Genomic DNA, 25,757 nt, shown 5'->3' on the forward strand with positions numbered 1-25,757 from the left:
ATTTCCAATCTTGCAGTACCACTGAACTCTGACCGAGCACAGCCCATGCGATAATACAATTCTCTTGAACATGCTATGACCAACCACTTTTGCATCTAACACCCGTGACTAACATTATCCTTTTCATGTCACCAGCTCTGTCCTAGCAACGGTAGTGCCTTGAACTCCAAAATTCATCCATACACAATTGTCGACCATACCTGAACAAGGATAGAACCTCTGAACGCTGACTTCATTGGAGAACAATCACTCCAACCCTGATCGAGTATCCTTAAAATAATACTCCTGCATAGATCCTGTCAAAGATCCGAAATGATAACGGTGCGCGTGGACCCCACTCCGCAAGATACGTCCCTCTGTAGGTTCATCAAGGACCTTCCGGCATGCAAGATGGCATATACGGTCCTTGATAACCGAACACTAGCAGAAAACTGACTCGAGATCTGACTTATCCAAACTCACTCGCAATCCCAAAGCGATACGTATTCCCAATATCCATCTAATAAGATGACATGCCCGCAACATCTGGAGGAATACTGACCCCCTTCTGCTAACATGACCAATCTTGCTACCCTGTAGCAGCCTGAACCCTTGGAGTGACAAACTCCCTCGTGTACTTTCTCGTATGCGCTGCACTGAATCAGGCCCTGCTGGCCTTTCACCCGATGATCAGAAGTCATGGGTCTTTTCCCGGGACCCTCTACTATACGCACCTGGCACGCATCTCTCTTTCCAGGGTGCTCCCAAATCGATCCCGCATTTGCAACTCTTGGGAATCGTATCCTTCAGGGTCTGACACCCTGTCACGCTCACTAGCTCGCTTGCCAATGGCTAAGCTGCAACAACTGGAACATCCTCTGTCCCCAAACTGGGTCACAAACTCTTCCCTGAAGCTTCTTAGATTCTCCAAGACTCTCGCTGATTCGAGTATGGATCCTGTGCTTTCAGTAGTACAGGCCCAATACTACCTTCCACACCTATCCATACTTTCCTCAGCAATCCTCCCGGATCCTCCAAGTCACTTCCTCCACTAATACACTCAAGTCTAACTGAGCCTCACTACTAACTCACTGGAATATATCCTAGGCTTCCCTAGGTTCCCGAACTCACCCAGTCCTCAGTTGCCGAAAGATTCCTAGTAATGTCAACTAGCTACCTCATAAATATAGCCACATGCAACAGAGATCTGATAATCCTTCAAGTAACAGACTCATCCCTATAACGGTTGGACTCAGACAAGAGTTGCGCAATAGGGTCAAATCTATCACTCTGAGATTATCCAGCCTATGCCACATGTGACTTAGCATATTCACTTAATAGTTAGCTCACATTACTAAAAGTCCCACAAAGCACAAAGCAAGCAGCATTCAGACAGTGGAAACTCTAACCATCATATTCCAATCAAATCATTCTATCCTCTAATCAGGAATTTGTACATGCAATTCAAAGGCTCATACAATCAGGCATAACCTAAACATGCTATCCTATCACTGACTGATCTGTACTAGCATGCAAGTCTACAAGCACATACAATAGGCATATAAGGCATCCTACTAGATCCTTAGCCCTAATCTAGCATGCAGTTCTCATAATCATATCATATCATATCATGTATGGGTATCTTGGGGAAAACTTACTTGAGCTCGGCTGATTGCACGACTCACACACTTTGTTCTTCTCAAAGTTCTTTTCTCTTTTCAGATTCTTTTCAAACTCCTTTTATAAAATGGTTTTACTTTTGAAAACTTTCATACCAAGCCCTTAGTTTGAGTTCAGACACACCCGAGAGTATGTCCGAATCCCTCAAACCAAGGCTCTGATACCAACTTGTAACATCCCAAAAATACAGGCCAAAAATTTCATTTTTAAATACGTCATTATAAAACCAACAGTGTAATAAAACATCTGTAATATTATGTCATGTCAAAACCAAAGTAGAAATAATCAAACATGTTATCATAAAACAATATCAGAGTGTAATCCCAAAGATCTCATGTGCGGAAAACCATAGTGTGATGCGCTGCGATCAAGCCGGCTCCTTTCCTTTGAAAACGAGTACCTGAAACCAAAATTGTAAACTGTAAGCATGAAGCTTAGTGAGTTCCCCCATCATACCACATACCATACAATCACATAGCATACATACTGCCGGGAAATTCTGGGGTGCCCGACCTACCCGTGTCAAGCCATTCTGGGGTGCTGACCTACCCGTGTTAAGCCATTCTGGGGTGCTGACCTACCCATGTCAAGCCATTCTGGGGTGCTGACCTACCCGTCGGTCCTAACAACCGACCCTCGGGGACTATTCCACCCCCTACTGCTACTATCACATATATCATAACATAAACATACTATCAGACATATCTGGGTGCCTGAACTACCCTTCGGTCCTAACAACCGAACTCGGGAACTAGTCCCCTCCTACTACCTCTATCGCATATAACATAACAAGCTAGCATTGTAACGTCTGTGTTTCCGGGCTTGCCATTTTTAGCAATGTAATAGTCTAGGTTAACCTTTGTAACCCGTTTTGAAATAATAAGAGTGTATTATTTGAGTATTATGTGTTTTGTGCTTAATTGCTTAATTATGTGGTTTGATTAACTAAAAATAAAAATAAGAGTCAAAATTTAAGTGTAAAATAAACTTGGTATCTTTGGATAATGTTGTAGTAGTTGAAACGAGGTTTCCGAATATATATAGAACACCCAAATCTGACTTCGTATGAGGAAGTTATGATTTATCGAAGTTTCGGCTTAGCGGTATGCAGCCTGAAATACTCGATTTGAAATCGAGCGGTTTTTAGCCGAAGCAATCTAAACGAGGATCGAAGGTCTCGTTGTTGGTATCGAAGCGATGAAAAGTTAGGCGAGAACGAACGTCAAACGAAGAAGTTATGAATTTATAACGAAGTTTTTCTGTCCCGGCCTATTAAAATAAATAATAAAAATAAAGTTAAAACTTGCCGACGAAGTCTAAACGAAAGTTGTAGAGCGTAGTCTCACCTTCGCGTGGATATAAAGAACGTCGAAAACGGAGTTCGTATGAAGAAGATATGAATTTCCGAAGTTTATTAAATAATTTGTATTTAAATTTAATTATTAAATCCCGGTAATATCCGAAGAGGAGTCATCGGACTCATCCGAAGTACGCCCCGCGTACACCGAGAAATGTCGACACTCGCACTCGAGCACTTCGGATACGTAAGCAGTGACGATTTCGGACCAGTACGCCCCGCGTACTCCGAGGCTGCAGCCTCCTATAAATAGGATCTGAAGGCAGCCGACTCAATTGCTATTTTTCTCTCTTCTCTCTCCCGTTTTGCGTCGATTTGCGTGCCAGAAATACCCCGAAGCCCCGGTATTATTCTCAAGGCCCGAAGCAAGTCCCGAGATCCCGAAGATCCCGAGAAGTGCGGTTCCCGAGCCGAAGCTCTGCCCGCGAGAAGTTCGATTTTTGTGAAGATCTTCCAGATCTGCTGAGAATTACTACTTTTGCAAGTCGTAGTGCTGTCCGATCATCTTCTGATCAAGTGAGTGTATACTACCTTTCATAAACACAATAATAATACAAGTATGGTTCGAGTGTATTAAGTATATTGTTGTTTATATGTGTGAGTATGTAGTTACTTTCTTCCAACGCATAATCATGAAGTATTTTATATGAAATATGTGTTATGTGTATATTTTGTGTTATATGTGTGAATGTATATTCACTCTCTTCTATCTCATAGATCTGATTTGTTTTCTATGAAATACGTGTTATGTGTGTGTGCCTCATCTGTTATGTGGAATATGTATTGATCAAAGCATGCTATACAGGTTTTTATTCATGTATAAAAATGTATATTTTTATCTACTAATATGTTGGGTAGAACATGGGTAGATAGTTGGTGTGTAATAAACAGATGAGAGGCCTCGTTGTTGTTTGATTCAGTCATCTAGCGGAGTTTAGATGACGACCACGGACTTTTCTAGACAGTCTTGTGGAAACATTAGCAGGTTCGCCACCTGTAGGTGTTAATGAACTTGGGTGTTCATTCGCTGTACTCCATCCCCCTCATGGTTGCCTTATTTGACTTATATTGCTGAGGAACCCCCAAGCATGTGTTGTCGCCCCGATGAAATATTCTTAGACTAGGTCCCTTATGTTAGTCGTCTTAGGGACATAAAATGAGAATAACGGGAATGGGTAATTGGGTTATTGTTGGTTGGTGAAAATTAAATATGATTATTTATTGTGGGTTGAAAACCCTATATGCTCACCAGGCTCCCAAGCCTGACCCACCCAGTTTTATTTGTATTACAGGAAGTGGCGCAAGGACATAAGATGGATGAAAAATCAAGTTGTTTTGTTTACAAGTCTGTATATGTATGTATTTGTTGAATGACTTGTAATGATATCGTTTATGCTTATTGGCCTGTATCGGAACATGACACCCCGAGTTTTGATTATATAATGAAAATACATTTCTTTTATGAAATGCTTTGGTAAACATTGTTTTATCATGTTTTGTTTTTGGGAACAAATTCCGCAACTCTTTCAAATCAAAAGGATTTACTCTGAAAATATTTTAAAAGCATAAATGAAAATCGGTCTTTTCTGGCCGGGATTTTGGAGATGTCACAAGCATGCAAACATATCATCACATATTGTCAGACGTATTTGGGGTGTCTGACTACCCTTCGGTTCTAACAACCGAACTTGGGGACTATTCCCCTCCTACTACCACTATTACATATAACATATCATGCCAGCATATAAACATATCATCACATACTGTCAGACATATCTGGGGTGTCTGACCTACCCTTCGGTCCTAACAACCGTACTCTACTACTATCACACATAACATATCATGCCAGCATACAACATATCAGGTAGTAGCAAACCTAGATGATATCACAAAGACAATCATCTAACATACAACTCCTACTGGTGGGCCGGCATTGTGGCCGTAGACCCACCGCTACTAGAAGGTAACTCACCTCACACAGCTGAAGTCCCGTAGACACAATCCCACACTGCTGAAGTCCCGCAGACTCAACCCCAGCTGTTGGATGACAGATTCCCGATCTGTCATTATCAAAACATCACCCAATTAATAATTGGGTCCCACTACATAACCATAAACACTTACTTTGGATAATTACATTACCCCAAGCTTGGCTTATTCAAGCCCAAGGCCCAATCCGTAGGCCCAAATTCAACTAGGAATCAAAGCCCAACATATGGCCCAATTTTCCAAATTGGGCCTAGGCCTAAACATGGTCTCATTCTAAGGCCCAATACCATATAATCATGGAGGCCCAAACTATGGCCCATCTATGGCTCGATTTTCCAAATTGGGCCCAATCCCCTTACATGGGCCTTACCCCAGGCCCATTAAATTATTCTAGTTCATTGGCTTGACTTTGGATGGCCCATTAACCACCCAACCCTCAAGGCCCAAAAGAAAGGCCCAACAATAAACCCAAGTGAAATTAGGGTTTCACATAAAATGATGATTAGGGTTAAGTTTCCTACTTAACCCATTAAGGACTTAATCCATTAAGTCCAATATCGCTTAGATTAATCTTTACCAATGATTATTATTTAATATCTCAATTTATTAAATAATTCCCATGTGTCCCGATTAATTCCCCAAATTAAGATTTACTGGCATTAGGGTTTTCCAACTCAAATACTAGCCCATTATTAATTTGTTGGACTTTTAGGTTATTTAGGGCTTTATTGGGCCTATCAAGCCCACTAGAATGTCATCAAGCCCATTAGGGTTATATTGGGTCCATTAGAGTTCATTAAGCTTCATTGGGCCCATTAGAGCTCCTTTGAGCCCATTAGGGTTTTACTAAGCCCATTAGGGTTTCTAGCACCCCAAACGAATCTATCACAAGAGGCAAAGCGCACCGCCACCCGACACGGCGGCCGGTGGCGGCAGCCACCACCCTAAGGTGGTGATTTTCGGTTTTCTTTTCATTATTCCAATTTGTAGTCACACTTTACAATGGTAATTATCAACTAAAAAAATGCACACACCCACTAAACACACACATACATGGCGGTGTATGGTGGCAGCCACCACCTCACAGTGGTGGCGGTGGCGGTCCTAGGCTTTCCGGCTTGAGAAACACACACATAATCCTAGACTGCATACAACACTCCAGCCACCCACCTGGTGGCTCAAGTCGGCGACAGAAACAGGATGGCGGCGATGACAGCCACCACCTCACGGTGGTGGCGGTTCTCTTGATTCCCAGTCCTCTTGCTCTTGGTGTTTGTGAACCATTAGAGGAGTGACATTTGTGACTCTAAGCTTTCTAAAGTCATTACAAGGAGGACTTGGGATTGTTATTGCTACATAACAATCAAGGTATGATCTAAACCCTAATTCATATGTTATATTGATTATTATATTCTAGATCTAGGGTTTATAGTCTTGGATGAATTGCATGTATAATAGAGAAACCTAGATCCAAGCATTAGGGTTTGTATGAGCACATAGGATGTTCTTATGACCAAAACCCATCAGAATGGATACTCCCTTCTCGCGAAGATGATGGAATGTAGACCCGATTGGCGATTGTGTTCCACCAAGTCGATGCAACCACTCCCTCGGGCAAGTCCTTGTGAAAATGTTCTAGAAATGTTTCAAATTTTTCAGACATTATCACATCTTGATCATAAATCCCCATCCTCCATGCAAGCTCTGCAATGCTGCATTAACGCAACTCCACACCAAGACAGAAAGTAATAATGTTTGGATTGTAATAGTCAATACCACCTCGGAAGGAGATGGTAGCAAAGAATTCCCAGCACAGTTCCTGATAAACAGGCTCTTGTATCTTAAATAGTCGGCTCCAGCCATCACAAATTATTTCCATCCCATCATTGTTGAAAGACTTGACCAAATAAGGGGTCAATTCCTCCTCCAACCTAGTTTGACCAATCCAGTGCCAGCCAATTTCATTGGGGACATATATTTCCTTGCGTCTCAAAGTTGTCAGCTTGTTTTTTTGCGCGAGCAAGGGAAGACTTGGAGGTTATTTTAGGAAAAGTTAATCGTGGGAGATCCCCATGGCTGCCTCCCCTTGAACTCTGTCCATGCCTAGACATAATTCAGGACAAACAAAATCAAGAAGACCACAAACAGAACAAAAAACAATTAAGAACATCGAAATTATGGGCATTTGTGACCCGGACTCGCCGAGTCCACGAACCAACTCAGCGAGCAGGACAAACTGAGCGAGTCCAATCCAGTCGGGTGAAATTAACCGTTCGATTTCTACAGATTAATCCAGGGGTTTGCTTCAGAATGTTCACTAAGCACAAATATATAAGAAATTTTGTTTAAAACGTCCTAATTTACTAAGAAATCGAAACCCTAATATCCAAGTTTAGTCAAAATTGGGATTTTTCAAAAATTAAGAACATAACTCTACCAAAGGTTGAAACTTTAAACAGATTAAGAGTGAAAATGGATACCTTTAAGTTGGATTTGCAAGGAACAGAAGAAATCAAGATGAGAGCTTGAGAGATTTTTGCTCGTCGAGTATGGGTGGCGGCTATGAAATGTTGAAGTGTTTTCCAATTAGGGTAAAAACCCCCTTTTACAGAATGTGAAAAAAAATTATTTTTTTTCGGGTAAATACATGGACTTGCCGAGTAGATGTACCTACTCGCCGAGCAGTAACGCGATTCCGCGTTTAATCGGGATTTCTTAGATGGGCTCGCCGAGTAGGTTTCGGGACTCAACGAGTCTTTCTTTCAGAAAGCTAAAAAAATGAGTTGTTTGAATTTTATGCCACCAACCCCACACTTGAGCATTGCTTGCCCTCAAGCAATCATCATAAGCTCAGAAGAAGAATGATAAAAGCAGATCCTGAGAAAAACGAAAATAAAAATGAAAAATAAAGGAAAACGAAAGCAAACTCTAAACTCAGGTTGCCTCCCGGAAGCGCTTCTTTTTAAGGAGTCATTAGTTGGACTCCTTCCCGCCTTAAGTTTCTGTAGTTCCTCCCAGAAGTAGCCCTTCTTCAAGACCTTCTTCTCTTGGAATTCCTTCTTCATATCTCTTCACTCTATGACTATTAACCTTGAAAGGAGTTCCGTCTCTTGATATAAGCTCAATAGCTCCATGTGGAAAAACTTGCTTCACTATAAATGGACCATCCCATCATGTCTTTAGCTTGCCCGGGAAAAGTTTGAACCTTGAATTGAAGAGTAACACCTTTTGTCCTTCATGAAAGTCCTTATTACCCTTTAATCTTTTGTCATGCCAATTCTTTGTCTTTTCTTTGTATATCAAGGAACTAGTGTAGGCCTCATTTCTAAGCTCTTCAAGGGCATTCATTTGCATCAACCGGTTGGTTTGAAGTTCAGCCAAATCAAAATCGCACATCTTTAGAGCCCAAAAAGCTTTATGCTCAATTTCTACCGGTAAGTGGCAATTCTTCCCATAAACTAGCATATATGGTGTAGTACCAATAGGTGTCTTGAAATTTGTTCGAAAAGCCCAAAGTGCATCATCTAATTTATCCAACCATTCCTTTCGATTTCCTCCAACCGATCTTTTTAAAATCCTTTTTAACGCCCTATTCGTCACTTCAGTTTGCCTACTAGTTTGTGGATGATAAGATATGGAGAACCTATGATGTACCCCATATTTTTTCAACACTTTGGCTAATTGATCATTTGCAAAGTGAGTGCCCCGGTCACTAATAAGAGCTTTAGGAAGTCCAAATCTTGAGAATAACTTCTTTAGAAATCGCACCACCACCCGAGCATCATTAGTTGGTAATGCTTGTGCCTCCGCCCAGTTAGACACGTAATCGACCGCCACCAAGATGTATTTATTCCCTTTGGACATTCGGAAAGGTCCCATAAAATCAATCCCCCACACATCAAATATTTCACAAATTTGAATACTATGTTGGGGCATTTCATTTTGGGATGATATTTTCCCCGCTCGTTGGCACGAATCACATTCTTTAACGAATTGAGCAACATCTTTAAAAATTATGGGCCAATAAAACCCAATATCAAAAATATTCCTAGTTGTGTAGTGTGCTCCATGATGTCCTCCGGCGGGCCCGCTATGACAGTGTGCCAAGATTTCTCGACTTTCCTTCCCGAATACACATCTTCTTATCATTCCGTCTGCGCAACTTCGGAAGAGATACGGCTCATCCCAAAAGTAGTACTTGATTTCTGAAAAGAATTTCTTCTTTTGTTGGCGGGTCAAGTATTTTGGAATGTAATTGGTTGCTAAGTAGTTAGCTATATCTGCAAACCATGGCATTTCTCTGGATACTACTAAAAGATATTCATCGGGAAAATCGTCTCCAATCTTCTTTTCTTCCAACTCCTCTAAATGCGGGTTCTCTACTCTTGACAAATGGTCGGCAGCTACATTTTCCATTCCCTTTTTATCGCGTATTTCAATTTCAAACTCTTGAAAAAGTAAGACCCAACGTATCAATCGGGGCTTAGCATCTTGTTTAGTAAAAAGATACTTTAGGGCCGAGTGGTCGGTAAAAACTGTGGTCTTGGATAATACCAAATAAGGGCGGAACTTATCAAAAGTGTATACCACAGCTAGTAGCTCCTTCTCGTTAGTAGTGTAGTTCTCTTGAGTTGGGTTCAATGTCTTACTTTCATAGTAGATGTAACATCCTGAGTTCATGGGTGCAAGTTCAGGGTTCAAAGTGAAAATGTGAATGGGCAACTCGACGAGTCCATGGGTGGACTCGGCGAGTAGGGTCGCGATTCTGGTCGCGTGTTCAGTGGCCAACTCGGCGAGTCGGCAGCTGGACTCAGCGAGTTGGTTCTGTGTGGAGAAAACCCTAATTTCGGGGGTTGAGCCCTATATAAAGGACATTATAGTGTCTCCCCAGCCTCCTTACTCTCCCTTGAAGTCCAGAAAACCCTAATGCACGTTTGTGAGTGATTTTGAGAGCATTTGAACCTTGGAGAAATGTTTTTGGAAGAGATCTTGGAGAGTTAAGAGGCTTGGAACAAGGGGCTTTGCAAGGATTTGGATTTCTCTTATGTTGGAGCTTTCTTTTGAGGTATTATTTCGTTGCTTGGGCTGATATTCATCTAGATTCATCATTTTGGATTCTATGGAAAGTATAGCTTGTGATATTTTGAGTTTGAAGCTTAGATCTGAGGTTGCTACCTCAGATATGGAATGGAGAAGGTCTAAAGTGCATTAAAGTCCCTATTCTTGAGTGATTGGTGAAGCCATATTGTCCCAAACCCTAACCCTAGAGTGTTATATGCTTAGATCTCTTTGGATTCACGTAAAGTTTGCCACTTTACGTGATGGATGGTTTGTAGAAGGGTAGATCTATGGTTTGGATCATCTGCATGGCCTAGAAAGCCTCTGTATGGATTAAGACCTAAGGGTACTCGGCGAGTTGCTTGAAGATGGGCAGGAACTCGACGAGTTGGAAGAACAACTCGGCGAGTTGGTTGAAGATAGTCTTGGACTTGGCGAGTCTGTTCTTGGACTCGGCGAGTCTGGTCGTGAGGTCCTAACCTTTTTCTGGTTAAGCTGTGAATCGGTGAGTCAAGGGATGACTCGGTGAGTTGAGTGAGAAAGGACTCAGAGTTTGTTGGACTTGGCGAGTCTTGGGGCGACTCGGCGAGTTGAGTCGTGGATTGGGAAGTTCTGAGCATGGGGACTCGACGAGTCATCGGGTTGACTCGGAGAGTAGAGTCAGTCAGGAGGTTGACTTTGACCAAGGGTTGACCAGTTGACTTCCAGGGGTATTTTTGTAATTGTTGGCATTTGTTTTGAGTTCAGTGTTTTGGTGTTGGCTAGTGGTGGAGATCGTGTCAGTGGTCGGAGCAGCTTGTTCTTATATCTTCAGTCGTCAGTTGCAGGTGAGTTATCCTCACTATATCGACAGGGTCTACGGCACCAAGGCCGACCCTTTATCGGATTGTAATTTGGGTATCGTTGTTATGTTATTGCTTTGCTATGTTTCATCCTGGTTGTTAGGATGGTATATGTTAGAGACCTGGTTAAGGTCGGTATCCTGGTATATAGGATGATGCTATGCTAGTGACCGGTTAGGTCGGTATCCTGGTTAGGATAATGATATGTTATGTGATCTGCTAGATCGGTTTGATTGGATGAGAATTGTTATATGATTGAATGTTTATGTGCACATGGTTGTTGGACTGGGGTTGGGTTGAGGCGGGTCCTGCTTTGTGCTGTAGGCCAACATACCCAGGATGGACCGGTTATCCCGAAGGCCCAGCGAGCAATCCGGATAGGCTGTAGGCCCCAAGAGGGCGAACCAGACGTACCGAGGCTCGGAGAGTGGACCAGGCCGACTGAAGGCCCAGTATGGGCGGACCAGTCATATTGTAGACTCAGAGAGTGGACCAGGTGGATTGAAGGCCCCGTACTGGCGGACCAATCCCACTGTAGACTCGATTTATATGGCTAGACTCGGAGGGTGGACCAGGTGGACTGAAGGCCCGGTACGGCGGACCAGTCACCCAGTAGACCCGAAGTGCATGGTTGTTCTGTGTTCTGTTATGATATGGCATGTTGTGCGTGTATGGTATATGTTGTTGGTATTTTGGGGGTATCTCACTAAGCTTTCGGGCTTACAGTTGTGGTTTAATGTTTTTCAGGTTCATCAGAAGACCGTGGCAAGGCAAAGGTATGATCGTACCGCTCCTCATGATTATGTTTTATGATGTGGTTCTGGGAAGACTCTGATAATAATTGTATAGAAAACCTTTTTGTAATAACTTTATGAAATTGGGTTGTTTTTGAAAAGTTTAAATTGGTTGAAATTTTTAGAGTGTTACAGTAGATTGGCTGAAAATGCTTGTCAACTCTTTGCCCTAAAACAGCACCCACAACATAATCACTTGCATCACACATTAGCTCGAAAGGAAGATTCCAATTTGGTGCTATCATGATAGGAGTAGTGGTTAATCTTTCCTTTTAACAAATGAAATGCTTCATGACATTCCTTAGAAAAATCAAATGGGGCATCCTTCAAGAGTAATCGAGTCAAAGGCCTAGTAATCTTTGAAAAATCTTTAATGAAGCGGAGATAAAATCCCGCATGGCCAAGAAAACTCCTTACTCCTTTTACATTAGTTGGAGGGGGTAGCTTAGTTATTGTGTCCTCTTTTGCTCTATCCACTTTTATCCCTTTTCTTGAGACTTTGTGACTCAACACAATTCCTTCTTTCACCATGAAGTGGCACTTTTCCCAATTAAGGACAAGGTTTGTCTTCTCACATCTAGCTAGCATCAAGTCCAAATTAGATAAGCAATCTTCAAAAGATGACCCGAATACCGAGAAATCATTCATGAAGACCTCCATAAACTTCTTGATCATATCATGAAAAATGGCCATCATGCACCTTTGGAAAGTAGCTGGTGCATTGCATAACCCAAAAGGCATGCGTCTATATGCAAATGTTCCACTCGGGCATGTAAAAGTGGTCTTCTCTTGGTCTTGGGGGTCTATTGGAATTTGAAAATACCCCGAAAACCCATCAAGAAAACAATAGTATAAATGGTCAGAGAGTCTTTCGAGCATTTGATCGATAAAGGGTAAAGGAAAGTGATCCTTGCATGTGGCATCATTTAGCTTTCTATAATCTATGCAAACTCGCCACCCAGTTACCGCTCTTGTTGGGATTAATTCGTTATCCTCATTGACCACCACCTTCATGCCTCATTTTTTCGGTACCACTTGCACCAGGCTTACCCACGGGCTATCGTAGATTTAGTAAATGATTCCGGCATCGAGTAGTTTAATCACCTCCTTTTTTACAACTTCTTGCATGTCCGGGTTAAGTCTTCTTTGGCGTTGAACTACGGGTTTAGATCCATCCTCCAAGTTAATCTTATGAGAACAATAAGCTGGACTAATTCCTTTAATTTCAGTGATCTTCCATGTTATAGCACCTTACCTCTTCCTCAATAGATCCACAAGACTTTCTTTCTCTTGTTTGGCCAAATCAGCAGCTATAATTACAGCTTTTTATTGGCCATCTTCAAGAAACGCGTACTCCAAGTGATCTGGTAGTGCCTTAAGTTCAGTTTTCATGTTCTGAATGTTGAATCGAGTCCAGTGAGAGGACTCGTCGAGTCCTTCGTAAAATTCGCGACTGATCGGGTTTCTTCGGATGGACCCATCGAGTCGGTCAAGGCTACTCGGCGATTCGGGTGTTCTACACTTCTGATTAGATCATTATACTCAGCTTCCTCGAGCAGTCTTTCTATTTCCAGCAGGTCTCTTTTCGCATCAAATTCTTCTTCATGCGTGACGGTGGACTTGTTTGGCTCATCTTCGTCCCGTTCCTTCATTAACTCTTCCAACATGTCAACCGAAAATGTTGTGTCATCACTACTCCTTGGATGTTTCATCGCTTGATCAACCCCAAAAGTGACTGATTCGTCACCTACCCGAAGGGTAAGTTTAGAATCTCGCATGTCAACTATAGCACTTACGGTGTTAAGAAAAGGTCTTCCAAGTATTATCGGGAATTGAGGATTCGCTTCCATGTCTAAAACTATAAAGTCCGCGGGAAACATGAACTTATCAATCTTCACCAATAGATCTTCACATATTCCTCTCGGGAATGTGACCGTTTTATTTGCTAGGTGAATCGCCATTTGAATTGGCCTTGGCTCTGGAAGGTCTAATTTCTTAAAAAACGAGTATGACATGAGATTTACACTTTCCCCTGAATCAGCCAATGCATAAATGGTAGCTAAGTTTCCAAATTGGCAAGGCAATGTTAAGCTTCCCGGATCACCTTTCTTCTTAGGTAGTTTGTTCAACATGGCAGCTGAACAATTCTCATTTAGGACCACTTTCTTCACCTCTTCCATCTTCTTTCTATTGGTTAAAAGCTCCTTGAGGAATTTGGCATACTTCGGCATTTGTGCAACCACCTCTATGAATGGCATATTAATTTGGAGAGCCTTTATGTGTTCCAGAAACTTCTGGTAGTCAACTTCATTTTTTCTTGTCTAGCTCGATCCGAAAAGGGAAGTGGAGGTTGATATGGCTTAACATGAGGCTGGCTTTTCTGTTCAAGTGGGGGACTCGTCGAGTCCGTAACGTCGACTCGGCGAGTCGAGTCGGGATTCTGTGATTCTTCATGTTCTTCTTTATCCTCTTGCACTAGTTTAGGATCTTCTTGCTGAATAGGGGTCAGAGGAGTTATAATCCTCCTACTCCTAGTTTTCATAATATTTATATGTGCTCCTTTCGAGTTACTTTCGGTGTTACTAGGAAGTCCACCTGGTCTTCTCTCATTCACTTGTTGTGCAAGTTTCCCCAGCTGATTTTCTATGTTGAGAATAGATGTTTGCTGATTCCTAAGCAAGGCTTGTTGATCTTTCATCATAAATTGGTCTTCTCTCAGCATATTTTGTTGATCTTTAAGTGTAGCATCGGTATCATTGTGTCTTTTCTCGGATGCGGCCACGAATCTTGTAAGCATGTCTTCCAAATCTGATTTATTTTTGTAACACCGTGAATTTCAAAATAATTTTTCACAATTTATAAAAACATTTCTCATTAACTTTTCATAAAAACATCAAGTTTAAATCTCAATTCACATTATACAAAATCCCAAGATCAATGTATATCAAAAATCTCATGCGTGTGTACAGATCAAGTCGGCGCCTTCCCACGGTCATCGCTAGTACCTGAAACAACAACACTAACACTGTAAGCACAAAGCTTAGTGAGTTCCCCAAAATACCACATAAACATATATATAATAGCCACTCGAGGCTATAACTCTGTGGGTCCGTGCACCCAAGCTCTGTGAACCCTCAGGTTCTAACTTTGGGAACCTTCCGGTTCCAACTCTATAAACATGCACAGCATAAATCACATAGACATCATGCAGTACAACACATAGCATACACATAACATACACATACTCTGACACATAACTCTGATTACCTACTCAAGGTAAAGTATAGTGAGAAGACTCACCTCGCGTATCTCGATGACTCACAAATCCTGAAATCCCTCGTGCTCGATCCTCCAAGCTATAATCCTCCTATAACATCATATGTCTCTAATTAACACTTTTTTAACACTAAGGTTGACTACCCCTAAGAAGTCAACACTGGTCAACTCTGGTCAACGGTCAACTTTGATCGGACTCGGCGAGTGCACTAAGGCGACTCGGCGAGTCTAGACGTTTTCACCATCTCTCTAGGATTCCCTTGTTGACACGTCGAGTACACCACTGACTCGACGGGTTCCACCTGGCATGAGTCGCGGGGCCACCACGACTCAACTCGTCGAGTCTCAAGAACAACTCGGCGAGTCCCAGCTCGGCTCAGTCCACCTGTCAACTTCCAACTCTCCCCGACTCACTGAGTCGACTCATAACTCGGATGGACCACTCACTGAGTGGTCAAGGACAATCTTCATGCTACTCGTTGAGTCTGTTCTTCAGACTCGGCGAGTACATGCCATGCACCAACTCAAACTTGCTTCTGAGGTCAGATCCGCTCCAACAACTCATAGATCTGGCCCTCCTAAGCTAATTCATCACGTAAAGTCCATAACTTGATGCTCATAACACACCCCATGGCTCATAAATGGTGTTTTGACCTTAAGCACAAGAACCCCAAATCCAAACCCTTATGGATTCACAAAAAGCGTGGACAAAGGGACACTCTGGACCTCCAAAGGTCCAGATCTACAACTTAACTCACTCAAGGGACCAAGGAAGCACTAGATCTTATCACAAAAGGGCTCAATAAGCCCTAAATCAACATAAATATCAACATAGCAGAAATAGCTCGAAGAATATACCTCAAATGCGATGTTCTGGACCTCAAGCCTTCAGGAAGTGGCTCCCCTTGCTTTCCCTTAGCTAATTCTTCTTTTTCCTTGCAAAAAGATACCTCCAAGGTCAATAATGGCTTCCTACTTAGCTCCAAACGCTCACACTTGCTAGGGTTTCGCTCAAGGGACTGGTGAGCACAAATGACGGCCTAAAGGCCCTTTAAATAGGTCCCAAACCCAAGAAATTAGGGTTTCATTAAACAGCGCAGACTCGCCGAGTCCATACCTTGGACTTGCCAAGTCCAGGCGCGAACCCGCGTCCAGAACCGCGATCCTACTCGGCGAGTCTGAGCTCCAACTCGCCGAGTCCCCTCTCAAAACACCAAAAACATAAACATAAAAGATACCTGGAAATCCGGGCTGTTACAACTCTCCCCTACTAGAACTAGACTTCGCCCTCGAAGTCTCGCTCTGAAAATAGCTCCGGATGCTGCTCACGCATCTCACGCTTCGGCTCCCAGGTCATCTCTGATCCCTTCCGATGTTTCCACTGAACCAACACCAGAGGTACCTCCTTGTTCCTCAGAACCTTGATCTTCCGATCTCTGATGGCCACTAGCCTCTCGGCATAATTCAGGCTCGCATCCACCTGAATATCCTCTAATGGAACCACTGCCGACTCGTCGGCTTTACACTTGCTCAACTGTGACACATGAAAAGTGTCGTGAATCTGCCCCAACTCTACTGGCAACTCCAAACGATAAGCTACCCGGCCTACCCTCGCAACCACACGAAATGGACCAATATACCGGGGCCCCAACTTGCCCCTCTTCCTGAATCGAATCACTCCTTTCCAAGGAGAAACCTTCAGGAGAACGAAGTCGCCGACCTGAAACTCAAGCTCGGACCGGCGTCTGTCTGCATAACTCTTCTGTCGGCTCTGAGCGGTCAACAACCTCTGTCGGACCTGCTGAATCTGCTCTGTCGTCTGAAGCACGATCTCTGTACTGCCCATCACTCGCTGCCCAACTTCTCCCCAACAAATGGGGGTCCGACACCTCCTCCCATACAACAGCTCAAAGGGTGGCATACCAATGCTCGAATGATGGTTGTTGTTGTAGGAAAACTCTGCCAAGGGTAAATATGCATCCCGGCTACCCCCGAAATCCAACACACATGCTCGGAGCATGTCCTCAAGCGTCTGAATCGTCCGCTCACTCTGACCGTCTGTCTGGGGATGATATGCGGTACTAAAATGTAGTCTAGTACCCAACTCCTCATGAAATTTCTTCCAGAACCTGGAAGTGAAACGCACATCACGGTCCGAAACAATCGAGATCTGCACCCCATGCCGAGATACCACTTCCCTCACATACACCTCCGCCAATTTCTCTGCTGAAGAACTCTTACTAATGGCAAGGAAGTGAGCGCTCTTCGTCAACCTGTCCACAATCACCCAAATTGCATCAACTCCTCTGGCAGTCCTCGGCAATTTGGTGATGAAATCCATAGTGATCTGTTCCCACTTCCACTCGGGAACCTCCAATGGCTGCAACTTGCCATGCGGCCTCTGGTGCTCGACCTTAACCCTACGGCAGGTCAAGCACCTCTCAACAAACCATGCGACGTCCCTCTTCATACACGGCCACCAATACTCCTTTCTCAAATCCAAATACATCTTAGTGGCCCCCGGATGGATCGAAAATTTCGACCGATGAGCCTCCTCCATCAAAGTGGTACGCGTTCCCCCCACAAACGGTACCCAGATACGCCCCTGAAATGTCATAAGTCCTCGACCATCGGTCACGAACTCTGAAACCAAACCAACAACCCGTTCCCTCTTCTGCATCTCAGGTTGCACAACCTCAGCCTGTGCCCCGCGAATGGCGTCCAATACCGGAGCTATCACGGTCAATCTCAAACACACATCCCGCTGTGGAGTGCTCTCCGCCCTGCGGCTCAACGCATCGACTACCACATTAGCCTTGCCTGGGTGGTACAGGATCTCACAATCATAATCCTTGACCACATCCAACCACCTTCTCTGACGCATATTTAGGTTGGGCTGATCCATCAAATACTTCAGACTCTTATGGTCCGTGGATATCGTACACCGAACCCCATACAAGTAGTGACGCCAAATCTTGAGGGCGAACACCACTGCCCCCAACTCTAGATCATGGGTGGGATATCTCGTCTCATGAGGCTTCAGCTGCCTCGATGCATATGCTATCACATGCCCTCTCTGCATCAGCACCGCTCCCAATCCCAAAATCGATGCATCACAGAATACCATAAAGTCCTCCATCCCTTCCGGGAGAGCTAACACCGGGGCTTCGCACAACCTCTGGCGGAGTGTCTCAAAGGAGGCCTGCTGCTCGGGGCCCCATGAAAAAGTAACACCCTTCCGGGTCAATCTGGTGAGTGGCACTGCGATCTTGGAGAAATCCTTGATAAATCTCCGATAATACTCTGCCAACCCTAGGAAACTCCTGATCTCGGAGGGTGACTTTGGCACCTCCCAACTCATCACTGCCTCCACCTTGGCCGGATCGACCAAAATCCCTTCCTGGTTAACGAGATGTCCTAAGAACTGAACCTCCCGCAACCAGAAATCACACTTGGAGAATTTGGCATAGAGCCTCTCCGATCTCATAACTCCAAGAACCTCTCTCAGATGCTCCTCATGCTGCTCTCTAGATCTCGAATATACCAGAATGTCGTCGATAAACACAATCACCGACCGATCCAACATCGGCCTACACACTCAGTTCATGAGATCCATGAACACTGTCGGGGCATTGGTGAGCCCAAAAGGCATCACCACAAACTCATAATGCCCATAACGCGTCCTGAACGCTGTCTTCTGGACGTCCTCATCCCGCACCCTCACCTGATGATATCCCGATCTCAAATCGATCTTGGAAAACCAAGATGCTCCCTGCAACTGATCGAACAAATCGTCGATCCTCGGCAATGGGTAACGGTTCTTGACCGTCAGCTTGTTCAACTCCCGGTAATCAATGCACATCCGGAGTGAACCATCCTTCTTCTTGACGAACAGGATAGGTGCTCCCCACGGCGAGCTGCTCGGCCGAATAAACCCCTTCCCCAGCAGCTCCTGAAGCTGTGAGGATAACTCTTGCATCTCTGGAGGTGCAAGGCGATAAGGCACCTTAGCGATAGGCGCAGCCCCCGGAACCAAATCGATACTGAACTCCACTTGCCTCACAGGAGGCACACCCGGCAACTCCTCAGGAAATACATCCGGGAACTCACGCACTACCAGAACCTCCTCCACTGAACTCGGCCTCTCGGAAATCACCCGCGTATCCACCACATACGCCATAAAACCCTTACAGCCCTGCTGTAAACACTGCCTCGCCCTAGCAACCGAACAAAACGTTGATCCTGAATGTGTACCCTCGTCGTATACCGAAAGAACTCCCCCACTAGGGTCTCGTATGGTCACCAGCTATCGCTCACAGTCGATGACCGCACCGAATCTGCTCAACCAGTCCATGCCCACAATGACACAGACATCACCCATAGCAATAGGAATCAGATCAATCGGGAACTCAACACCGAATATCTCAACTATGCAACCTCGGAGAACCTCCGTGGCATATATCACCCTCTCATCAGCTATGGAAACTCTCAGAGGCCGACTCAACGCCTCACGACTAACACTGATATGCTGACTAAAAGCCAAAGATACAAAAGACCGACTCGCACCCGAGTCAAATAACACCAAGGCAGGTACAGAATTCACAAGAAAAGTACCTACGCATAACATAACATAAGCATAATATCTCAACATCAAAATAAATATATGAAAGAATACATACCAGCCACGACATCGGGCGCTGCGCGGACCTCCTCCGCGGTGAGCTGAAAGGCTCTCCCTCGTGCCCTCGTCGCTTCGGCCTTCACTGGCCGACTCTCTGTAGCTCTGATGGCGGCAGGGGCAGATCCCTGAGGTGCTCCCTGAGATGACCCTCGCAGCTGCAGACACTCTGCCTTCCGGTGTCCGGTCTGATTGCAGTGGAAGCACACTGCAAACCCCTTGGGGCAATCCTTGGCCATATGCCCCTCCTTGCCACATTTGTAGCAAGATCCCGCTCGGTAGACTCCATCATGACCCTTGCCACACTTCCCACAAGTGCGGCCCTTCTGGCTCCCTGGTTTGGGATCAGCGGGCTTGGCCCGCTTGGCTGCCGGCTGAGACTGTGTCGTTCGCCGATCCCTCCCCTGAGACTCCGCCTCCTCCCTGGCCTGAGTCTCAAGCTCAATCTCCCTCTTCCAGGAATTTGCCTGAAGCTCAGCAAATGTCCGGTACGAGGAGTTCGCAGCGAACTCCCGAATATCCCGCCTCAAAATGCTCAAATAACGGCTCATACATGCCTACTCAGTGGACACGTGCTCAGGGCAGAACATCACCCTCTCATGAAACATCCTCGTGATCGCTGCAACCAACTCAGTACCCTGCTTGAGGGTCAGAAACTCCTGTGCCAAACGTTCCCTCTCCACCTGGGGAACGTATTCATCTTGGAACATGACAGTGAACCTCTCCCAGGTCACTACCGCAATCTCAGCAGGCGTATAATGCGTCGTCACAAACTTCCACCAGTCCTTCGCTCCCAAATGAAGCTGGTTTAGCGCGAACCGGACCTTCAAATGCTCAGGAGATGAGCAAGTGAAGAAGCACCCCTCAATATCAGATATCCACCTCATCGCTGCCACCGGATCCTGGGTCCCATCAAACTCTGGTGGTTTTGTGTTGCTGAACTCTCGGAACAGCAACGCATCACCACCTTGCAGCCTCGCAGCAGCAATCGCTGCGGTAGCTGCTGCAACAGCAGCCTCGGAAAGAGCGGCATAACGCTCATCAAACGTCTCAATCAGCGTGGTCTTTATAGACCCAAACATCTCCGGTATCTCTGCCCTGATGGCCGCAGCCACCTCCTCATGAATGATCCGGCGGATCTCCTCATCACTGGTACCACTGCTCTCGGGCATCAAGCGTGTCCTCACCATACGAGCGTACTCACACTCGTCAACTCTTTCCTCCTTGATTCTTGGTATTCCAAAGATTCTTACTTGGGCTGTACACCGCTCCGGTGCTTTCAGTAGTACGGGCCCAATACTACTGTCCACACCGTATCAGAATACACCCCAAGTCCTCCTCTTCGGATCCCAATTTCCAAGTACTCTATCATGCATAGACCTCCTTCTAATAGATCTCTCATAAGCCCCTTGCTGCTACCTACTCACTCTCAAGTATCTCATAGCAGCTCACCTCTTCCTAGACTAAGGCATCACAAATCAGGCCACTCTAGTCCTAATAGGAATACCTAGCCTACTCTAGCATGCGAATACATCATATCAGTATCAATATCACATAACATAAGGGTATTTTGGGAAATCACCATTCGGTGCGGACTGATCGTGCACACACAACTCTGCTCTGCATTTTCAAAATCTTTTATACTTCTCTTTTTTTTTTGAAAATACTTCTCAAATCCTCAGTTTGAGTTCAAATACGCCCGAAGGTGTACTCGAATCCCTCGAACCAAGGCTCTGATACCAACTTGTAACACCGTGAATTTCAAAATAATTTTTCACAATTTATAAAAACATTTCTCATTAACTTTTCATAAAAACATCAAGTTTAAATCTCAATTCACATTATACAAAATCCCAAGATCAATGTATATCAAAAATCCCATGCGTGTGTACAGATCAAGCCGGCGCCTTCCCACGGTCATCGCTAGTACCTGAAACAACAACACTAACACTGTAAGCACAAAGCTTAGTGAGTTCCCCAAAATACCACATAAACATATATATAATAGCCACTCGAGGCTATAACTCTGTGGGTCCGTGCACCCAAGCTCTGTGAACCCGCAGGTTCTAACTCTGGGAACCTTCCGGTTCCAACTCTATAAACATGCACAGCATAAATCACATAGACATCATGCAGTACAACACATAGCATACACATAACATACACATACTCTGACACATAACTCTGATTACCTACTCAAGGTAAAGTATAGTGAGAAGACTCACCTCGCGTATCTCGATGACTCACGAATCCTGAAATCCCTCGTGCTCGATCCTCCGAGCTATAATCCTCCTATAACATCATATGTCTCTAATTAACACTTTTTTAACACTAAGGTTGACTACCCCTAAGAAGTCAACACTGGTCAACTCTGGTCAACGGTCAACTTTGATCGGACTCGGCGAGTGCACTAAGGCGACTCGGCGAGTCTAGACATTTTCACCATCTCTCTAGTATTCCCTTGTTGACACGTCGAGTACACCCCTGACTCGACGGGTTCCACCTGGCATGAGTCGCGGGGCCACCACGACTCAACTTGTCGAGTCTCAAGAACAACTCGGCGAGTCCCAGCTCGGCTCAGTCCACCTGTCAACTTCTAACTCGCCCCGACTCACTGAGTCGACTCATAACTCGGCTGGACCACTCACTGAGTGGTCAAGGAAAATCTTCATGCTACTCGCCGAGTCTGTTCTTCAGACTCGGCGAGTCCATGCCATGCACCAACTCAAACTTGCTTCTGAGATCAGATCCGCTCCAACAACTCATAAATCTAGCCCTCCTAAGCTAATTCATCACGTAAAGTCCATAACTTGATGCTCATAACACACCCCATGGCTCATAAATGGTGTTTTGACCTTAAGCACAAGAACCCCAAATCCAAACCCTTATGGATTCACAAAAAGCTTGGGCAAAGGGATACTCTGGACCTCCAAAGGTCCAGATCTACAACTTAACTCACTCAAGGGACCAAGGAAGCATTAGATCTTATCATAAAAGGGCTCAATAAGCCCTAAATCAACATAAATATCAACATAGCAGAAATAGCTCGAAGAATATACCTCAAATGCGATGTTCTAGACCTCAAGCCTTCAGGAAGTGGCTCCCCTTGCTTTCCCTTAGCTAATTCTTCTTTTTCCTTGCAAAAAGATACCTCCAAGGTCAATAATGGCTTCCTACTTTGCTCCAAACGCTCACACTTGCTAGGGTTTCGCTCAAGGGACTGGTGAGCACAAATGACGGCCTAAAGGCCCTTTAAATAGGTCCCAAACCCGAGAAATTAGGGTTTCATTAAACAGCGCAGACTCGCCGAGTCCAGGCGCGAACCCGCGTCCAGAACCGCGATCCTACTCGGCGAGTCTGAGCTCCAACTCGCCGAGTCCCCTCTCAAAACACCAAAAACATAAACATAAAAGATACCTGGAAATCCGGGCTGTTACAATTTTCATGTACCGGTTCCTCCTTTTGATAATAGCCTCTCTCCTTTTGCTTATACTTTTCTTCCCTTGTCTTTTTGTACTCATCATATGGTAGCCATTCTTTCTTTGGTTTCCGCCAATTGTCATCAAACCTATCACCACTTGAATAGCACACTTGTACCTTCCGGTTCCCATTCTCATCAAGATCACAATCTTTTTTAAGGTGGGGCCCTCTATAGTTTTCACATCCCACTCTAATAGCATGGATGGATTGGTCCATCTTCGTCATTATTCGGTCCATGCTTTCCAATTTTGCCATCATTGTTGCCATGTGATCAGTGATAGAATTCACCGCCCCTCAAGTCAAGTCATTCCTTGGGTTATGATATTCTCTAGAGTGCTTAGAGAACTCTTCAATTAGTTCTTTGATCACTGGGGGTGCCTTCTTTGTGAGAGGTAGTTGCAAGTCAAGGAGCTGCCTAGTTGTTACATTGACTCCATCATAGAAAATGGAGACTTCTTATTGACTGTTTAGATCATGATGTGGGCAGTTCCTTAGTAGGCCCTTGTATCCCTCCCAAGCCTCATAAAGTGACTCTCCAGCTTGTTGTTCAAAATTGGCTATGGCTTTCTTCAACTTGGCTATCTTCGAAGGAGGGCAAAACGGGTCAATAAATTCTTCTTTCATCTTAGCCCATGTGGTGATGGATCCGGGAGGGAGTGATTTCAGCCAATCTTTCGCAGCTCCTTTGAATGTGACTAGAATCATACGAAGTAAAACGGTTTCGTGAGGTACATTTGGAACATTAAAGTAGTCGGCTACATCGTTGACCTCGTCCAAATGTTTGTATGCGTCTTCGTGATCTTTTCAATAGAAGGGGATTTCCTTAAGTTGGGCAAGTATGTGGCCTTTGAGTTCGAAAGTAATTATCGCGGGAATCACGGGTTGCACGAGTCCTGGGCAGGTATCACTACGTATCCTCTTCTTCCATTCACCCATAGGAACTTCATCGATGTTAGTCATGGTGTTAGCGGGTTCGTCTTCAAAATCGCTTCCTTCTTCGGATTCGGTTTCTTCCCTTTCGGTTTCGTACTCGGTGTCCTCCTTCTTTGGGTCTTCATCCGCCACTGAAGAGAAGCTGGATTCTCTACTTTCTTGCCCTTTTTCTTACTAAAAACAACTTTTAGATTCTTCAATTTTGAATTCTTCGATGTAGTGGTTTCTCCTACGTTTTTGCCTTTGTTTTTCCTCAAGGTTGCTTCTGGATCTTCAAGCGGTGGGATCAAAGGTGTACCTCCTCCCCTGGTCATAAACGAACTGCAAACAAAACAGAAAACACACGTAAAAAGAATAAAAATAAAATAAAAATGAAACTAAGTTTCAGCGATGGACTCGTCGAGTAGCTTCGATTGCACTCGGCCAGTTCAAGGCTAAAACTGAAAAAAAAATCAAACAAAAATTTTAACAAATCAGATAAAATTAAAACTAAACCTAATACCTAGACTACTAAAGCAGTAACTTTGTGCAAGATTAATCTCACACAAAGGATCGGTAATACTAGAAATTGGAATTAATTTTTGAACCGTTCCCCGGCAACGGCGCCAAAAACTTGATGTGTGTTAAACTAACTAGTTTTATCCTACTTTTAATTTATGAATTTGACACACAAAAGGCAGTGGACCTGTCAATTGGTAATATGAATTAACAAGTAGGGTATCGAACTCAGGGAACAGAAATTAATCTAACTACTAGAATTATCTAAAACAACCAGTAAAATAGAGGGATTTTCACTAGTTTTGCAAAACTAGAAACTTAACTAAAACTTAACTAATTAACTAACAGCTGAAAACACGTAAATACCAACTAAATTCAATGATCAAAAGGGTATCTGTTTGGGTTCAACTCATTTACTCTTATGGTTAATTTTTATGGTAATGTAATCGATTAATTGTTATTTGGCTGCCGAGTAAGGTGATTAGATTCACATTCGTTATTACCAATCCTTAGAAAATAAATTAATTTAAGCAGTGATCAAGTGATTAAACTAATAAATTCCCTAGTTAATTATTCGGGTTAAGTAAGACTTGTAATTAGCTAATTAAATTGGTGATTCAATTAACCTCTTGATGATGGTGTATCACTCAAGCTCACACATTAATTTACCCATTCTCTAGTTAATCCTAGTTTCATATTCACTATTCCTAGTCATATAGCAATGTGTTCACATAAATTATATGAGATAAGCAATTAAGAGATGTTCATGCAGCTTAATTACTTAGCAATTAACAGAAAATAGTTATGGTTAATGCATAAGGGTCTTTAACAAGCTTAATTTAACAAAATTCACCACATAACAATTAATCAAAATAGTAAATTAATCCATAGGAGCAAACTTGTCTACCCTAAACAGAAACTAACGAAATTAGTTCATAATTACAGTTGATACAAACCTAAAAACGAATTCAAACAAGCAAGATATAGTTCTATTCAAAGGTAAAGTGGAAAATTAAACCTAAGTTGCCTTATTCTTATTAGAATTGAGGATTAAGGTTCTTCTCACATTCTTCAGATTTCCAGCAGTCTCCTTAATCGCCAAGTAAGCTTCCCAAAAGCTAGAGAGAGAGTCAATTCGGATTTGTTGCTTCGATTTATAGATTTCCCAAACCAGGGGCTACTCGTCAAGTAGA

General features: G+C 43.9%; 1 non-coding gene across 1 annotated transcript; it reads left to right on the top strand.

Annotated features, from left to right (window-relative positions):
• Positions 1 to 23,602: 23,602 nt before the first annotated feature.
• On the top strand, positions 23,603 to 23,709 carry LOC111920625 (small nucleolar RNA R71). Its single transcript, XR_002859948.1, has one exon. It is a non-coding gene; the product is annotated as a small nucleolar RNA R71 (small nucleolar RNA).
• Positions 23,710 to 25,757: the final 2,048 nt, after the last annotated feature.

This window comes from Lactuca sativa, chromosome 2 (assembly GCF_002870075.4).
Source record: "Lactuca sativa cultivar Salinas chromosome 2, Lsat_Salinas_v11, whole genome shotgun sequence".
Classification (NCBI taxonomy): Eukaryota; Viridiplantae; Streptophyta; class Magnoliopsida; order Asterales; family Asteraceae; genus Lactuca; species Lactuca sativa.